At 43.0% G+C, this 20,087-nt stretch overlaps 1 protein-coding gene across 1 annotated transcript in view; it reads left to right on the plus strand.

The window, feature by feature from the left end:
* LOC140189344 (uncharacterized) overlaps positions 1 to 20,087 on the plus strand; it is a 155,663-nt gene that overhangs the window by 39,205 nt on the left and 96,371 nt on the right. The window lies entirely within an intron of this gene.

The raw sequence follows: 20,087 nt of genomic DNA on the forward strand, positions 1-20,087 counted from the left end.
AGAGGAGGTATCCGCGAGTTGTCGCTGTGCCTCGGCAAGGTAGGGGTCAGTACGCCAGACTACAACAGCACCCCCCTTATCGGCGAGTTTGATAGTAAGGTTAGGATTAGTGCGGAGGGACTGGAGAGCAGAGCGTTCGGAAGGAGTAAGGTTGGAATGGGAACAAGGTGCAGTGAAGTCGAGACGGTTGATGTCCCGTCGGCAGTTAGCAATAAAGAGATCCAGAGCAGTCTGAAGACCAGTGTGGGGTGTCCATAAAGAGGAGGAGGGTTGAAGACGGGAGAAGGGGTCATCAGTGAGGGTGGAAGAGTCCTTGCTGAAGAAGTAGGCTCGGAGACGGCGGAAGAAGAGTTCCGCATCATGGCGAACGCGCAACTCGCTGAGGTGTGGGCGAAGGGGGACAAAGGTGAGGCCCTTACTGAGGATAGAGCGTTCCACCTCAGACAGTTGAAGGTCGGAGGGGATAGTAAAAACCCGGCATGTATGAGAGCTGGGATCAGAGCAGGGAGTGGGGAGGCTGGGGGTGTCAGTGGAGAGGGGAGGGTTGGGGTGAGAGGAAGATGGAGCCTCTGAGGGCCCAGGAGCTGACGGTGGGATCTGAGGGTGACGGGGGTTGCAGAGTGGCGGTGGGGGAAAGGGAGACGGGAGTCACAGTAGCAGCACATAAAGACCCGGCCTGGAGTTCAAGGCTGGAGTCACAGTTGGTGCACTTTGGACCTTAGCTCCAGCTGTAATCTACCCATGTTCCTGACCATTGGCGTTCTTGACCTGGACCACAGCTCCGCCAAATACTTAGCCTACTCCCCGGTTCCGTCTGTACACCCTGCTTATATTTGAGATGATATCTCAAACTCCAGACAAATGAGTAAGCCAGATGCTGTAAATGGGAATTTTGCAGACCCATGGGAGGCAAGCATTTCATCCATGCCTATTTCAATAAAATCTTTAAATTGAAGGGGGTCTTAGTGGCACAGAAAAGGCCCTTTGGCCCATCTAATCCATGTCGAACCGTTTGAACTCCCTACTCCCATCAACCCGCACCGGGACCATAGCCCTGCATACCCCTACCACCCATGTACCTATCCAAACTTCTCTTAAATGTTGAAATCGAGCTCACATGCACGACCTGCACTGGCAGCTCATTCCACACACTCGCAACCCTCTGAGTCAAGACGTTTCCCCTTATGTTCCCCTTAAACTTTTCACCTTTCACCCTTAAACCATGACCTCTAGTTGTAGTCCCATCCAACCTCTGTGGAAAAAGCCTGCTTACATTTACCCTATCTATACCCCTCATAATTTTGTAAACCTCTATCAAATCTCCTCTCAGTCTTCTACGTTCTATGGAATAAAGTCCTCACCTGTTCAATCTTTCCTTATAACTCAGGTCTTTCAGTTCTGGCAACATCTTTGTAAATTTTTTTCTGTACTCTTTCAATCTTATTTGCGAACTTTGTAGATTAAATTTCACCATATAGAAACCGGCAATGGGTAGTATTTTATTTATTTTAAAATTTGAAGTTACAGGGGTTGAAGGGCAGGCACCATGGTGGTGTAGCAGTTAGCACAATGCTATCACAGTTCAGGGTGTTCCAGAGTTGGGAGTTCAATTCCAGCGCCTTCTGCAAGGAGTTTGTACATTCTCTCCGGGACCACGTGGGTTTCCTCCAGGTGCTCCGGTTTCCTCCCACATCCCAAAGACGGTCCATCGGTTAATTGGTCATTGTAAAGTGTCCTGTGATTAGGCTACTGTTAAATAGGTGAGTTGCTGGGTGGTGTAACTTGTTGGGCCGGAAGGGCCCATTCCGTACTATACAGTATCGCTAAATAAAATAATACAAAATAGAAATAATTATGTACATATGTAATATGTTTATTATAATTATTAAAATACATATATATAAACTCTGTATCAAAATAGAAATAAAGTTTAATATTTTACATTAATACTGTAAACACTTCTGGGGAGTATTTTAAATTCTACTTTACAACTATGAATACACTGCACATAAAAAGAAAATCTGAATAAACTAATTCTTTTCGTGCTCACTGTTTAAAAGTTTCACAAGTTTGTTTTCACGTCAACATGGCACAGTCAAACCGAACAAAAGCAGGCCTGACTGGAGCACATTTTACAACGACTCAACTTATACCGGAGATAATTCTGTTCCAGCAATCCTTATCAAGAGCATGTTCAAAGCAAACTTTTTCAAGCTGTTCCAACTGCACATAAGTTTGGGCCAAATTAAAATTATCTCCAAACTCATCACTTTTCAAGAGGGAAAGTGGGAACAATTAAACATCAGAACAACGCAGGGGAATGAAATTGTAAAATTAATCTCTTGTTTCAGTTTCCCAATTTTTATAATCTTCTTGCTTCAAGATAACCCGTCTCACTGATAAAATGTAGGGTCTGCATTTCAAGCATATGATATCGCTGAAGAAGCGCAACTTTTTTTTTACTAAAGTGAATACAGATACGGTATCAGTCCACACAGTCGTAGAGCTCTCTTTAGTTCCTTGATGTCTGCAGCCATGTTTTCTCCATTCTCTCTCAAACATTGACTGAAGAGTAACTGGGGTTATTCCGGCAAACGAAATGTGCAACCAACTGTCCATCAGCAATCATCAGCAACAAACCGACACCTAAAAGAAGAATCACAGTCGTTAAAACTCATAACTATCACCATGGTCTATGAACTGTACAGATAGTCTTACAATACTTTATAAGATGGAATAGGTTGAAGATCAGGCATCAGAAATTTAAAAGGGACATCAGGGGCAGCTTCTCAGTGCAAAGGGTGGTGTGTATGTATTTGGAATGAGCTGCCAGATACAGTACAGTGCAAAAGTCTCAGGCACACATACACAGCTAAGGCTTTTGCACGGTGCTGTACTTGTCAATGTGGAGCAGAGAGCGAGTTTGTAACTCCGTCAGGAGCAAAGGATGTTGGGAATAGTGAGCGTGGAGCGCCGTGGGACAGGTGGAAGCAGAGGAGTGCCAGGGGTGTGGGTTTGCTGTCGGTGCAGACACACCCAGCCCTGAGACAACAGGCAAGGTCATTTGATGCCAAACAATTGGTTTATTAATCATTCCAGAATGTCTCGCTGGTGCTTCCCTCTCCCTTCCCCTTTCCCAACCATGATTCTCCTCTCCCTGCCCCCTTCCCACTCTCAGTCCACAATAGAGACCCATAGGTTTATCACCACTCACATATGCCATGATTTTTTTTCTTGCAGCACTATAGTGCAATATATAAAATTACTAGAGTACTGTTTCGTGGAAGTCTGTGAAGAGTAAGAATTTCAAGTTGTATACTGTATACATTCTCTGATATTAAACTGAACCATTGAACATTTAAAAACCATCAAGTGCATGGATTGGAGAGGTTTAAAGAGCTGTGATCCAAGCATGAGCAGATGAGAGTAGATTGCTGTATAACATTGTCAGCATAGGCAATTTAGGCCAAAGGGCCTGACTCTATGACTAACTATGATAACATCATTTCAGCATTGTATCTCTGTTAAGCTGCAAAAAGAAATCTAGTGCTCATTGTCCAGTAGAGTCTGATTTAACTATTCAGAGGTGAATTGAATAAAGAATCTACAGCATGTTTATAACATTTTTCAAGAAAATCTACTCAGACTCACCCAATGCCAACCACCATTGCCACACTAAAGGAAATTCGACCATCACTGTAAATGAAATGAAACCCAAATTTAACGACTTCACAGTGTTTCACACCTCGACGTAAGATTCTTAAAACAAGCAAAATGAGGAGGAATTTCTTTAGCCAGAGGATGGTGAATCTTTGGAATTCACTGCCACAGATGGCTTGTGGAGACCAAGTCCCTGGTCTGTTTAACGCAGAGGTTAATAAGTTCTTGATTAGTAAGGGCATTGAAGGTTACGGGGAAAAGGTAGGAGAATGGGGCATAGTGGCTAGGAAAAGTTTTACACTAACATCAACCTGGTTTTAATTCCCGGTGCTACCTGTAAGGAACTTGTACGTTCTCCCCCGTGACCGTGTGGGTTTCCTCCAGGTGCTCTGGTTTTCTCCCACAGTCCAAAGTTGTACCGGTTAGTAGATTAACTGGTCATTGTAAATTGACCTGTGATTAGGCTGGGATTAAATTGGGAGATTGCTGGGTGGCGAGGTTCGAAGGGCAGGAAAGGCCTACTCCACGCTGTATATCAATAAATAAACAAACAAACAAACACAGATATGAGTAAATAAATAAATGGGATTGAGAGGGATAATACATCAGCCATGATGGTTTGGCGCAGCAGACTTCTACTTCCAACAAAGTTGGGGCTTTGCTGTCAATAACAAAGATTAAATATTACGTTTTCATTGGGTTCCCTTTCTTCTGAATTAAGGCCCATGAAGAACAGGAATGTGTAGCATTACTGAATACAGAAATAGGTAAATAAACGTTGATCTTATAGTTCTCATCTTTTCATTCAAATCACAGAGCAGAGGAAGACCATTTCCCCACCACCAGCACCCAGAAGAGCAGCCCGTCGTACTTTCCCAAACTCCAGTCCATTATTTCCCTTTGTGTCTATCCAGTTCCTTTTTGAAAATGGTTTCTTACCACCCTGACAGCTGATCAGTTCAAAATTGTACGTATTCTGCATGAGATGTTTTTCCATCTATCTCCTTCTACCCGCGACCTTGAAACCCCCTTCACACGTCCCCCACCCCCATCTGCTTAACCTGGCTAGTGACAGACCCGTACATCTCTATCAAATCAACTCTCAACCTTCATTGCTTTAAGGAGAATAACCCCAGCTTCTCCAGCTTCTCATGTTTTCTGACTCATTACTCGAGACCATTGATGCAGAAGTATAGCCTTTACACCAAGCCACATGTTGCCACCCCTGTCTGGTTCTGCATAAACCCTGGCAGATATACTTCATATGCACGTACAAAGGGACTGATGGAGAATGTCTTGGTCACCACCTCAGTGGCCCAGGATATACTAACCAGTGAAACAAAGAGCAATTAAAATCATTGACACTGAGGAAGACAATAGTATTTAAAGCTGATATGAATTGACTCTCATATTCCAATTCATGATATGATTAAATCGGAGTTCTTACCTGCGGAAGTCAGCAGGATATGGCTGAGTGCAACTGTGAAAGAGTAGTCCCAAACCCTTTCCTTAACTATAGCTGCAAACAGCAGACCGCTGATGAAATATGTCAGTTCCATTGACAGCAGGTTCACTAGGAGAGTGAAGAAAGAAACTTATTGACAAGATTCATTACAAGTACCACTATAAAGCCATTTTATTATAAACTATTAGCAAAAACTAACAAGCATAAGCAGTAAACGAACAAAACCACTGGAAATACTACTTTATTTTGAGGTAAGTAGACCAAAACTGTGCACAGTATTCCAGGTTTAGTCTCAGCAATAGGTTGTACAACTATGATAAAACCTAAACTCGTAAATGGTAGGGCGACCCTATGATCCTCTCTTATTAAACTCTCTATTTTTAAACTCCAGTTCGTTTTCAATAATTGCAAAAATGCCACTTGCCTTCTTAATTACACATTGGATCTGCATACCAACCTTTTCTGATTCAAGTCAAGTCTATAGTCATTTAGCTATATACATGTTTACCATCAAACGAGCCAACATTTCTCTGGACCAGGGTGTAAAGCACCCAAGTACCCATAACACACATAATACGTAATAACTTATGAAAGTAAGGCTAAAATCTACAGATGAATTACGCATAATTAAACAAAGTAAAGTGCACAAGTTAAATATTGGAAGGTACAGAACAGTTTAACCGGCGACATTTTGAATGTGACACGGCAGCGACTTCAGAAGCCTAATGGCCTGAGGGAAGAAACTGTTTCCCATCCTGGAGGTTTTGTCTTTATGCATCGGAGTCTCCTGCCTGATGGTAGAAAGTTAAGGAGGAAGCTGGATGGATGGGTGGGATCCTTAATAATACGAAGGGCCCTGTGAACACAATGCTCCTGATATATGTCCCCGATGAATGAAGGGAGACCCTATGATCCTCTCGGCCATTCTCACAAATCCTTTGAGGGGACGACCAGTCCGATGTTCTGCTGCTCCCAGACCAGATGGAGATGCAACTTGTTGGGATGCTCGAAGTGGCACTTCACCTCTTGGATTCCTCTGAATTTCACTCACACCGAGTCTCTCTCCATTTCCATAATAACTTGCCTTTTGCTTCCAGAGGTGCATTACCCCAAATATCCCCTAAGCCAATCATTCTATCTATGTCAGAATGCAGAATCACTGCATCCTCCTCACAACACATTCTTCCACCCACGTATGTATCATCTGCAAACTTGGAAACCTTACATTTCATTCCTTCCTCTAATTCATTAATGTCAATAGTATATAACTGAGAGCCGATCTCTCCACTCTAGTTACATCCAAACCCAGCCTGATAAGGACCCATGTATTTCAGCGTTTTACAATTTGCAGGGATTCAGGTTGCTCATCTAGTGAGCCCAAAATAAATAATAATTCTACTCCACAGCTCTTTGATCATATTATAATTTTGAAACTCTTCAATCAGCTGTGTAATTTTTCTTACCTAGGTACTTTGAGCTGGATGTTGAAGCTGGAGTTTTAAAGTCAAATGGAATCAACCCATCGAATGAATCAAGACTGCAATGCACAAAGAGTTTCAGGAACATATGAATATAGGACATGGAAGCAAACGTAGACCATTCAGCCCATCATCCCTGTTCAATCATTCAATAATTTCATGGCTGATCTTTTACCTCAGCACCATCGTTCCGAACAAACCCAATTCCCATAATAAACAAAAACAGATCTAGTCTTGAACGTGTTCAGCGACTGGGTTTCTGCAATGATTAAATAACTTTGGGGAGAAGAAATTTCTTGTCATCTTTTCTCAGATTGATCCCTTACTTTGAGATGGTCAGGAACCCCAACAAGTCCACGTCTACCTCGTTAAGCCTCTTAAGAGCTAATGAAAGACAAACATTACAAATTGTAGGTGCCCTATATTCTGTGCTGGGCATTCATAATGTGTATATGGTAACTCATCACATTAGTGGGGACGTGGCAAAAGCGAAGGGAATAAGTTACTTATAGATGCTTATTTTTGGGACCGTGAAGGTCATATCTTTGCTGATTGCTGAGATAACGCTCAATAATGCTTAACTGTTTGCTAATTGCTAATTAAGGAACAGAATGAGGAATTCGAATCTTTGGAGCAGTGGCGTGTCACACAAGTATAACAACGCCGTGGAGTCGCAGGCTGATAGCAATTGTTTTGTTTTGATTTTGGATCCATTTTGCCACGACACAAACCTTCCCAGAGCTTGCTTCCCAAAGAATGAATTATTTTTAAATTTAAATATGGGCATAAGGGAATGTCAACAGAATAAGATTGTTGGTCCATTGAGTCCATCGGACACCATTTTTAATACACTAAGAACATTCTCATTTCCAATCCCCAGCCATTAATGGTGAAGTTACTAAATTTACTAGCCATTCTTTCTAGTATTTCTTTCAGGAATTTTTGTGTACTAAAAAGCCATTTGCACAATTACTAAATCATTATGTTCACGACTATTTTGGCATACTAATTAACTGAATAAGCAGCTTTCAATGCCCCAGATAATGAAAGCCAATATTCAATATGGCTTTTGTCTCGCTATGCTGCCATCTTCCAAGGCTCTTTGGTCTTCCAGACCAAGATCCATCCCTTCCTCGATACTTCCAATGATCGGACTGTCCATGGTGCTTTTCCCAGCCTCCTTAATACTCCCAAAACACATCACATTATGTTTATCAGTGCTAATATTATCAGCCATTTCTCAAACGTGCACACAAAATATTGGAGGAACTCAGCAGGTCAGGCAGCATCTATGGAAATGAAAGAAGAACATAGAACACAGAAATTTGCAGCACATTACAGGCCCTTCGGCCCACAATGTTGTGCCAATCGTGTAACCTACTCTATAGACTGCCTAGAATTTCCCTACCACGTAGCCCTCTATTTGTCTAGGCTCTACGTACCTATCTAAGAGTATCTTCAAAGACACTATTATATCCGCTTCCACCACCACTACCAGCAGTGCAGTCCACGCACCCACCACTCTGTGTGAAAAACTTACCCCTGATGTCCCCTCGGTACCCATTTCCAAGCACCTTAAAACTATGACCCCTTGTGTTAGCCATTCCATCCCTGGGAAAAAGCCTCTGGCTATCCACACGATCAATGCCCCTCATCATCTTATAGACCTCTATCAGGTCACCTCTCATCCTCCATCGCTCCAAGCAGAAAAGACCAAGTACACCCAACCTATTCTCATAAGGTACGCTCTTCAATCCAGGTAACACCCTTGTAAATGGCTTCTGCACTCTCTCTATAGTATCCATGTCCTTCCTGTAGTGAGGTGACCAGAACTGAACACAGTACTCCAATTGGGGTCTGACCAAGGTCTTATACAGCTGTAACATTACCTCTCGGCTCTTGAACTCAATCCCATGGTTGATGAATGCCAACACACCACACGCCTTCTTAACAACACTGTCAACCCGCGCAGCAGCTTTGAGTGTCCTATCAACACAGACCCCAAGATCTCTCAGACCCTCCACACTGCCAAGAGTCTTACCATTTATATTATAATCTGTCTTCAAATTGGACCTAACAAAATGAACCACTTCACCCTTATCTGGGTTGAACTCCATCTGCCACTTCTCAGCCCAGTTCTGCATCCCGTTGCTGTCCCGCTGTAACCCCTGACAACCCTCCAGACTACCTACAGCACCCCCAACATTTGTGTCATCAGCAAACTTACTAACCCACTTTTCTACTTCTTCATCCAGGTCATTTGTAAAAGTCACAAAGAAGAGGGGTCCCAGAACAGATCCCTGCAGAACACCACTGGTCACCGACCTCCATGCAGAATATGAACCATCTACAAACACCCTTTGTCTTCTGCTGGCAAGCCAATTCTGGACTCACAAAGCAGGGTCTCCTTGGATCCCATGCCTCCTTACTTCCTGAAGGAGCCTTGCACGAGGAACCTTTTCAAATGTCTTACTGAAATCCATATACACTACTTCCCTACTCTACCTTCAAAGTGTTTTATTACATCCTCAAAGAATTCAATCAGGTTCATGAGGCACGAGACAAAGCCATGCAGGCTATCCCGAATTAGATTATGTCTCTCCAAATGCTCATAAATCGTACCTTTCATGACCTTCTCCAACAACTTGCACACCACTGAAGTCAGACTCACTTGTCTACAATTTCCCAAGTTATCTCTACTCCTTTTCTTGAACAAGGGAACAACATTTGTAACCCTCCAATCCTCCGGTACTTCTCCCGTCCCTATTGATGATGCAAAGATCATCACAAGAGGCTCAGCAATCTCCTCCCTCGCTTCTCACAGTAGCCTAGGGTATACCTCATCCGATCCCGGTGACTTATCTAACTTGATGCTTTTCAAAAGCTCCAGCACATCCTCTTTCTTAATGTCTATATATTCCCAAGTGTTTCAGTCCACTGTAAGTCATTCCTGCAATTGCCAAGGTCTTTTTCCCTAGTGAATAGGGAAATGCACAATGCCCCAGCCTTAATCCAGTCCACACAGTCTCCTCTCTTCTGTATCCACTACCTACCCCAGTACCTGCAACACTCTTTTGTATTTGATATAAATGTCTCCCTTTCCCCTCCCTGTCCCATCTTTCTTGACACATTTGGTTGATTTTTTTTCCCAGATTACACACTTAACCTCTGCTTTACTGATACAAATGTGCATTTCTATATTTTCTTTCTTTAACGCCCTCTTTGACAACTCATCCACCCTCTCATTCCCCTTCACCCCTACATGTGCTGGAACCCATAGAAATTTTACCTGACCTCCCTGATTTGCAATTCTTGTGACTGACTGAAGGGCTTCATAAAGTACACCTTGCTGACCGTTTGAGTGAAAAGACCTTAAACTTGCTGGAACTGAGGATGAATCTGAGCATATCAACACTTTGACTTGTCTAGCTTTCTCCACCCATCGCAACACAATCAACACTACCAGCAACTCCACTTTTACAGTTTCAAGATAACAAAAAAGGAAAAGGGCCCCAAGCAAAAGTTTGGGCACCCTGCACAGTCAGTACTTAGTAACACCCCCTTTGGCAAGTATCAGAGTTTGTAAACACTTTCTGTAGCCAGCTGAGAGACCTTCAATTCTTGTTTGGGGGATTTTTACCCATTCTTCCTTGCAAAAGGCTTCTAGTCCTGTGAGAATCTTGGGCCGTCTTGCATGCACTGCTCTTTTCATGTCTATCCACAGATTTTCGATGATATTTAGGTCAGGGGACTTTCAGGGACATGGCAAGACCTTCAGCTTGCGCCTCTTGTGGTAGTCAATTGTGGATTTTGAGGTGTGTTTAGGATCATTATCCTGTTGTAGAAGCCATCCTCTTTTCATCTTCAGCTTTCTTACAGATGGTGTGATGTTTGCTTCCAGAATTTGCTGGTATTTAATTGAATTCATTCTTCCCTCTACCAGTGAAATGTTCCCCGTGCCACAGGCTGCAACACAAGTCCAAAGCATGATTGATCCCCCTGTGCTTAGCAGTTGGAGAGGTGTTCTTTTCACGAAATTCTGCACCCTTTTTCCTCCAAACATACCTTTTCTCATTGCGGCCAATAAGTTCTATTTTAGCTTCATCAGGGCTTGTTTCCAAAATGCATCAGACTTGTTTAGATATTCCTTTGCAAACTTCTGACCCTGAACTTTGTGGTGAGGATGCAGGAAAGATTTTCTTCTGATGACTCTTCCATGAAGGTCATATTTGTGCAGGTGTCGCTGCACAGTTGAACAGTGCACCACCACTCCAGAGTCTGCTAAATCTTCCTGAAGGTCTTTTGCAGTCAAACAGGGGTTTTGATTTGCCTTTCTAGCAATCCTACGAGCAGTTCTCTCGGAAAGTTTTCTTGGTCCTCCAGACCTCAACTTGACCTCCATCGTTCCTGTTAACTGCCATTTCTTAATTACATTACAAACTGAGGAAATGGCTACCTGAAAACACTTTGCTATTTTCTCATAGCCTTCTCCTGCTTTGTTGGCATCATTTATTTTAATTTTCAGAGTGCTAGGCAGCTGCTTAGAGGAGACCATGGCTGCTGATTGTTGGGACAAGGTTTGAGGAGTCAGGGTATTTATAAAGCTTTGAAATTTGCATCACCTGGCCTTTCCTCACGATGACTTGTTAGCCGTAGCCCTAACAAGCTAATTAAGGTCTGAGACCTTGGTAAAAGTTATCGGAGAGCTCAAATCTCTTGGGGTGCCCAAACTTTTGCATGGTGCTCCTTTCCTGTTTTTCACTCTAAAATTGTACAAAACAAAAATAATACACTAATCTTGCTTAAAATGTTGAAAAGAATGTTTCATCTTTAATTTTATGACTTTTGGAGATCAGTTCATCTACTCACTTAACTATTCACAGTTACAGAAATTTTGACCAGGGGTGCCCAAACTTTTGCATGCCACTGTAACTGCGACAATAAACGTCTTCTATCCGCCAGATAACTGGATACACCATTTTAGTGCAAACCTGTGATTTTTGTTGCTCCTGTATTCACAGCTCCGGTAGACAGCTGATGCATTCAAAGCAGTCCTGATTTATACAGAGGGTCTGTCTCCCGAGATACGGTTATACACCTCACTAACTTGCTCAGTTACAGTGCAATTCAATACCTTTGTCTCTATTGTAAATATTGGAGTGATTGGAGACAAATACATCAAAACTCTTTGGCATTACCTCAGCAGTGCCTCTGGTGGAAATCAACCGATAGATTTAATTTCAAAGACTGAGAAGCTACATTTACAGATTTCATCTTCTGGTTGGCTAATTATTCATCTCTGAACGGAGACCAGCGACACTGACCGATCCTTACCTCTGTCCCTGTAGTTTCCCATTTTGGACTGTCCTTCAGCTTCTTCCTGGTGATACACACACTCACTCAGTCTCAGTCTCTCACACTCACAGTCTCTCTCAGTCTCTCTGTCTCACACACAAACACACAAACACACACGGAACAATTGTACAATTGTGTTTCTATGTTATAGTGACTGTCCTGTTGTGCATTCTATTTATTATTAATTACTATAAATTGCACATTGCACATTTAGATGTAGACATAACATAAATATTTTTACTCCTCATGTATATGAAGGATGTAATTCATAAAGCAATACAATTCAAAACATACAAACACAAATTCGGACAAATATACACTAGAGAAACAGAGATCAGGATGGAAATGGTCAAATGAGCATGTTGCTGATGTACAAACAGGAGAAAATCTGCAGATGCTGGAAATCCAAGGCAACACAATGAACTCTGCTGATTCCTCCAGCATTTTGTGTGGTGTAGCAGTCTTTAATGGGCATCTCAAATCTCATCAAAGGACAAAAGAAATAGAGAAGAAATATTCCAATCTGCAAAGGAAGAGGCAAACCAGCTACAGGAATAAATACAGTACTCAAAATAGGCAGATGAATGGATGCAGGAGATAAAACTGCGTAGATTGTATAAACAGGGGAAAATCTGCAAATGCTGGAAATCCAAGTTCCTCCAGCATTTTGTGTGTGATGTTGCTGATCTAATAGTCTTTAATGAGCACCTCAAATGTCAAAAGAAATTGAGAAATATTTCAGTTGCCAAAATAATGAGCAACACACATAAAAGTTGCTGGTGAACGCAGCAGGCCGGGCAGCATCTATAGGAAGAGGTACAGTGGATGTTTCACATCTCTGCTCTTGTATTTTCGACCTCTTGAAATGAATGCTAACATTGCATTTGCCTTCCTCACCACCAATTCAACCTGCAAGTTGACCTTTAGGGTGTTCTACACAAGTAGTCCCAAGTCCTTTTGCATCTCTGAGTTTTGGATTTTCTCCCCGTATAGAAAATAGTTCGCACATTTATTTCAACTACCAAAGTACATGACCGTGCATTTTCTAACATTATATTTCATTTGCCACTTTCCTGCCCATTCTCCTAATTTGTCCAAGTCCTTCTGCATCCTACCTGCTTACTCAACACTACCTGCCCCTCCGCCAATCTTTGTATCATCTGCAGACTTGGCAACAAGGCCATCTATTTCACCATGGAAATCATGAGGTACAGCATAAAAAGAATTGGTCCCAACACCGACCCCTGCGGATCATCACTAGTTACTGGCAGTCAACCTGACAAGGATCCTATACTCCCACTAGCTGCATGCCTGTTCTTACCAGATGATTTTACAACTCGTTCTTTATTAATGCTTCCCTTATCTTACCCACAATACACATCAAGCTTACTGGTCCATAGTTACAAGGGTCAGCGCAGTCACCCTTCTTACATACCAGTAAAATTTTAGCCCATTTCAAGACCTTCAGGATTTTACCAATCTTAAGAGAATTTTGAATAATTCTTGTTAGGCCTTTGTATTTTCAATGATAGACTAATTTAAGTACCCTTGGATATATGTTGTCTGACACTGAGATTTGTTAACTTTCAGGCTTTTCACTTTCTAAGATCTCAGAGTCACTTCAGGGAACTTTATTTTTCTCTACACTTACTGGCATATTGCTAGCATCTTTGCAGGTGAACACTTTAGCAAAATAAGAGTTGAGAGTATCCGCTATGTCCTTCTCTGCAGAATTTAATACCCCACTGTTATTCCAAATACAATTAGCTTCCCACTTGACGTTTCTTTTACAACTAAAATATTGACAAAGTCTCTTGGGGTTCAATGTTATCATTATCAGGAATATCCTTCTCAAGCTGCCTTTGGCAATCACAATTTCCCACTTGACTATAGCTCTCATATTTGCATATGCCCTGTGGTTAAAATGTATTACAGGGGTACTATTTTTTTCAGTATTCCATATATAGATGTCACCCATGTACACAAGGAACAGTGTCCTACACCCAATGCCTGCACCATCCAGCTCACCTTCGGACTCTGGAAGGAAACTGATGTGGTCACCTTCTATTTGCTCCATGCAGCACTTGGCCTGTGGGCCTGATCTCCGTGATCTTCAATGTCAAGAACGTGGCAGTTTTTAAGCGAGGTTCTCAGACAGTCAGCCTGAGTCCACTAACACTTTTTGGAAACTTTTGCCTGTACCTGATTCTATGAATTTTTTGAAGTTCAAAACGAGACGAAGGAACCCTGGTTGTTCCCCTGTGGCAGGGAAAGTAAAAGTCAGGCAGTGTGGTAGTGACAGGAGACTCAGTACTTAGTGGGGACAGGCAGTTGATGCTGTGACAGCAAAATAAACACAAGGATGGTGTGTTGTCTCCCTGGTGCTGGGGTCCAGGGTGTAGAGGTGCGGCTGTAGGATATTGTCAAGAGGAAGTGTGAAAAGCCAGAGGTCCTGTTGCAAATTGGCACCAATGTCATTGTCAAAAACTGAGAAGAGATCCTACATACTGAGTGTATCGAATTAGGAAAGAGGCCTCTTTCCTTCTGTCACCCATGTGCACAAAGATCAGTATCTTGTGGCCAGTGAACACACCATCTATCTTGCCTTTGGTCTCTGGAAGGAAACCAGTGCGGTCTGCAATACGGTATAATTGCAGTTCCACTCAGAGCTCCTCCCCAGACCCAGGACAGCACACAATGGCAATACCGCAATTTGTGAGTGTAATCACACTTACAGCAAAATATTCCCAACCGGCTACAATTTGACAACTGCACTGGTCCTGGAATCGCTGAGATTTGCTCCCGGAATCAGGCATTGGCTCTCGCTGCTTCTCATCCCAGACCGAACTTCGCAATCTGACCGTGAACTTGGGCTCTGACTCTGCAGGACATAACTGTCATTGATATGGCCCTCACCATATCCACAGTAACTGCACTATCTTATATCGCCACTTCCTTCTGTCTCCCATGTACACAAAGGACAGTATATTGCGGCCAGTGAATGCACCATCCAACTCGCCTTTGGTCTCTGGAAGGAAACCGATGCAGTCACCGACTATTCGCCAGACAGCACTGGTCCATGAACAATTTTGGTAACTTTTGCCTGTACGTGATTCAATAAATTTCTTAAAGTTAAAAATGAGATGAAGAAACCCTGGTGGTTCCCCTGTGGCAGGGAAAGGTCAAGTCATGCAGTGCATTAGTGATTGGGAACTTGATAGTTAGTGGTACAAATAGGAGATACTGTGCACACAACAGAGACTCCAGGATGCTGTGTTGCCTCCCGGGTGCTTGGGTCAAGATCTATCAGGGTGTCTGCAGGATATTCTCAAGGGGAAGGGTGAGCGGCCAGAGCTCATTGTGCATATTGACGCTAATGTCGTTGCCAAAAACGGGGATGAGCTTCTACAGACTGAGCATATAGAGACAGGAAATGGTGTGAAGAGAAGGACCTCCAAGGTAGTAATTTCTGGATTACTCCCGGTGCCATGGGCAAGTGTAGCTAGGAACGGAATTACAGCATAATTGAATGATTGATTGAGGAGATGGTGCAGGGGGCAGGGTTTCATGCTCGGATCAATGGAAACTTTTACTGGGCAAGGACTGATCTGTAGAACAAGGACAGGTTGCACCTGAACTGGAAGGGAACTACTATGCTGGCTGGGAGTTTTGCTAATGCTACTCAGAGGGTTTAAACTAGTTTTGCAGGGGGCTGGGAATTGGAACCCCAGGTCAGTAAGTGAAGGATTAGAACCGAAGGTAGATATCAGTGAAAGTATGGCCAGGCAAAATCAAATTAACAGGTATTATGAGACATATCGTTTCAATGGTGTGTATTTGAATGTCAGGAATATTATGGACAAAGGTGATTAACATAGAACATAGATCAGTACATGGATCTACAATGTTGTGGCCATTACAGAGACTTTGTTGAGAGATGGGCAGGGATGCACAATTAATCTACCAGGCTTTTGAAGTTTTTGAAAAGATAGAGAAGGAGGTAAAAGAGGTGTGAGTTGGGCTACCAGTTGGGGACAATATTACAGCTGCACTCAGGAGAGATCTAGTAGAGGGTTCAGACGCTGAATCCATTTGGGTAGAACTCAAGAACAGGAAGGGTGCAATCAAACTAATGGGATTGTACTACTACCTAGTGTTGGGTAATGAGTCTATTCAGGTGGCTGCCCCCGCAGTGGGTGAGCAGTCAGCTGACAGAGACCACAACTCTCTCACTTTTAAGATAGTTATAGATAAGGATGGGGTATTTTTTAATCAGAGAAGGGAAAATTACGAGGGTATTATGCAGGGACTCAGAACGGTTAATTGGAAATAACTTTTCTTCTGCAAAATCCATATCACACATGGGGAGAGTGTTTAAAGATCAATTGCACAGAGTACAGGAAAGGTATATTCCTCTTAGAGGGAAGGACAGGGATGGAAAGAGAAGGGAAACTTGGGTGCCCACAGAAGTGATAAATTTAGTCAAGAAGAAAAAGGAAAAGTATGTCAAATTTTGGAAGTCAGGATCAAATGGAGTAGATGAAGGTTATACGGAATCCAGAAAAGAACTAAAAAAGGAAATTTATGAAAACAAGAGGGGCCATGAGAAGTCAATGGCAAGTAGAATTAAGGTGAATGCCAAAGTACCCTGTACATACATCAAGATAAGAAGATAACTTGGGAGAGGGGAGGACACCTCAAGGATAAACAGAGAATCATTTGCTTGGATGTGCAGGATATGAGTGAAATACATCATAAGTACTTTGCTTCAGTATTTACCAATGGGGAAAGATTTGGACTCGGCGACAATGCTGCATGCATAAATATGTTAGGGAGCTTGGAGGGCAAGGAGGTAGATCCCTGTCTCAGAGGCCAATGTTAAGCTGCCTTTAAAGAGAGTGAACTCTCGCAAGGTGGAACGTCCCGATGGCGTACCTTCTAAGACACTGAAAACCTGTACCAACTAACTGGCGGGGGTATTCAAGGGCATTTTCAACCTCTCACTGCTATGGGCAGATGCTTCCACTCGTTTCAGAAAAGCAACAATTATACGAGTGCCTAAGAAGAATAATGTGAGCTGCCTTAATGACTATGGTCTGGTAGCACTTACATCTACAGTGATGAAATCCTTTGAGAGGTTGGTGATGACACGACTGAACTCCTGACTCAGCAAGATCCTGGACCCATTGCAATTTGCCTATCGCCACAAGTGTTCAACAGCAGATGCAATCTCAGTGGCTCGTCACACGGCTTAACACCACCTGGACAGCACAAACACCGATGACAAGACTATTGCTCAGCATTTAATGCCATCATTCCCATAATCCTGATTGAGAAGTTGCAGAACCTGGGCCTCTGTCCCTCCCTCTGCAATTGAATACTCAGCTTCCTAACCGGAAGGCCACAATCTGTGCGGATTGGTGATAACCTCTTCTCTTTGCTGGCAATCAACACTGGTACACCTCAGGGGTGTGTGCTTAGACCACTGCTCTACTCTCTCCATACTCTTGACTGCGTGGCTAGCAACAGCTCAAATATCATCTATAAATTTGCTAATGATATAACCATTGTTGGTAGAATCTCAGGTGGTGATGAGAGGTCCTACAGGCATGAGATATGCCAACTAATGGAGGGGTGCCACAGCAACAACCTGGCACTGAATGTCAGTAAGACGAAAGAGCTGATTGTGCACTTCCAGAAGGGTACGACGAACGAGCACATACCAGTCCTCATGGAGGGATCAGAAGAGGAGAGATGAAGCAGTTTCAAGTTCACGGGTGTCAAGATTTCTGAGGATCTAACCTGGTCAAAACATATCAATGCCTTTATAAAGAAGGCCAGACAGCAGCTATACATCATTTTGAATTTAAAAAGATTTTGTAAGTCAACAAATACACTCAAAAACGTCTATAAATGTACCGTGGAGAGTATTCTGACAGGCTGCACCACTGTCTGGTAAGGGGAGGGGTGGTGGTGGAGGACGGAAAGAAGTTGCAGAGGGTCATAAATTGAGTCGGCTCCATCTTGGGTACTTGCCTACAATTTACCCAGGAGATCTTCAAGGAGCGCTGTCTCAGAAAGGCAGCATCCAATATTGAGAACCTCCAGAGCCCAGGGCATTCCCTTTTCTCACTATTCCCATCAGGTAGGAGGTACAAAGGCCTGAAGGCGCACATTCAGCGTTTCAGGAAAAGCTTCCAGTCTGCTATCCGATTCCTAAATGGACTTTGAACCCTTGGACACTCCCTAACTTTTTAATATATGTTATTTCTGTGTTTTTGCATGATGTTAATCTAATCAATTTTCCTATACTGTAATTGATTTACTTCTTTATTTATTATTATTTATTATATTATATATTTAATTTAGTTTTTTTCTTCTTCTGTGTTATGTATTGCATTGAACTGCTGCCTCCAAGTTAACTAACTTGATTCTTATTCTGATAATAAGGGTAATGACACAATTGTATTGGAGACTTCAATATGTAATGGGATTGGGAAGGTCAGGTTGGTGTTGATTCACAGGAGAGGGAATTTGTTGAATGCCCATGAGATGGCTTTTTAGAGCAGCTTCTGCTTGAGCCTGCTCGGTGAAAACCTATCTTTAGACTGCGTGTTGAGTAATAGCCCCAATCTCATTAGGGAGCTTAATGTGAAGGAACCCTTAGGAGACAGTTATCATAATATGATTGAATTCATACTGCAATTTGAGAGGGTGAAGCATTACTCACATATATCATATCCCAATGGAATAAAGTGATTTACAGAGGCATGAGAGAGGACCTTGCCCGGGTGGATTGGAGCCCAGGTGGATTGGAAGTTGATACTGGCAGGGATTACAGCAGAGCAGAGGTGGCTGAAGTTTCTGGGAATATTGCACAAGGTGCAGGATAGCTGTGTTGCACAGAGAAAGATGATCTCACATTGACAGGAGTACCTACAAGGTAGGATAAAAAAGTTTTTTTTTCGTTATATATCAAGTAAAAGGGAGTTGAGAGTTGTTATTGAACCAATGGCAAATGATGCTGGTAAGGTAGTACTGGGGGACAAAAAATAGAAGATGAACTTAATGAGGACTTCACATCTGTCTTCACTGTAGAAGATGCTAGCTATTGTGACGAGAATACACATAAATTAAGATGTTTGCTGGCCTGGGCTAGCACCAGAGGCATCAGCAGTTGGTCTGCCACCTGTCCTCAGGGGAAGGAGAGATAAGGAACACAATGAAGCAGCATCTGGAGATGTGTAATGAAGGGACGGGAGAGAGAGATATCTACAGCGGCTCCCCCTTTGAACCCTGAACTGTTTGAAGTGATGGACAGGCGATCTGGAGATGTGTAATGAAGGGACGGGAGAGAGAGAGCTGTCTAGAGCGGCTCCCCCTTTGAACCCTGAACTGTTTGAAGTGATGGACAGGCGATACCCCAGCAGGGGGATAAAAAGGGACAGGTTCGCTAAGGCAAGACACACACGACACCCGAGGTAACGAGACCCTGGAAGCGGTGCGCCTATCACAAGTCGGTGGAAAGCTCTTGGACGGCTGATCGGGGGATCAGCCTTAAACGCACAGAGTGGAAAGGTACGATCAGCGGGAACCCAGTGTGTGTCCACCCTTGCTTGGGTGCCGGGTTCACTGCAGAGGATCGACCGCATCTGGAGGAGGGGTCACAGTCGGTGACCTCAGGTGATATCACAAAGGACCCGCCCGAAAGCTGCTTGTGAGCAATATCGCAGGTCTGTGAGTGGAAGCCGTTCTGAATGATCAGTCGTTCTCATTCTCTCTCTCCCTCCCCCCACGTTGTCCATCACCATGGCAACGATTACTGCGAACTGAACTAAATTGGACTGAACTTTGTGTCACTTTGAAATCGGTCATTTACCCCTAGACAATGATAGAGCTTGATTGATGCTGTTATCTTAATTCTGTGCACATGTGTGTTTATCATTGCTGAACTGTTGCATTTATTATCCTTTTGATTACTGTGTTGCTTGTTTCTTTAATAAAACTTTCTTAGTTCTAGTAATCCAGACTCCAACTGAGTGATCCATTTCTGCTGGTTTGGCAACCCAGTTACGGGGTACGTAACACTATGTACCAGAGTTTTGTGAGTATCAGGGAGCAGGAGTAAA

Source organism: Mobula birostris, chromosome 28 (assembly GCF_030028105.1).
Source record: "Mobula birostris isolate sMobBir1 chromosome 28, sMobBir1.hap1, whole genome shotgun sequence".
NCBI lineage: Eukaryota > Metazoa > Chordata > Chondrichthyes > Myliobatiformes > Myliobatidae > Mobula > Mobula birostris.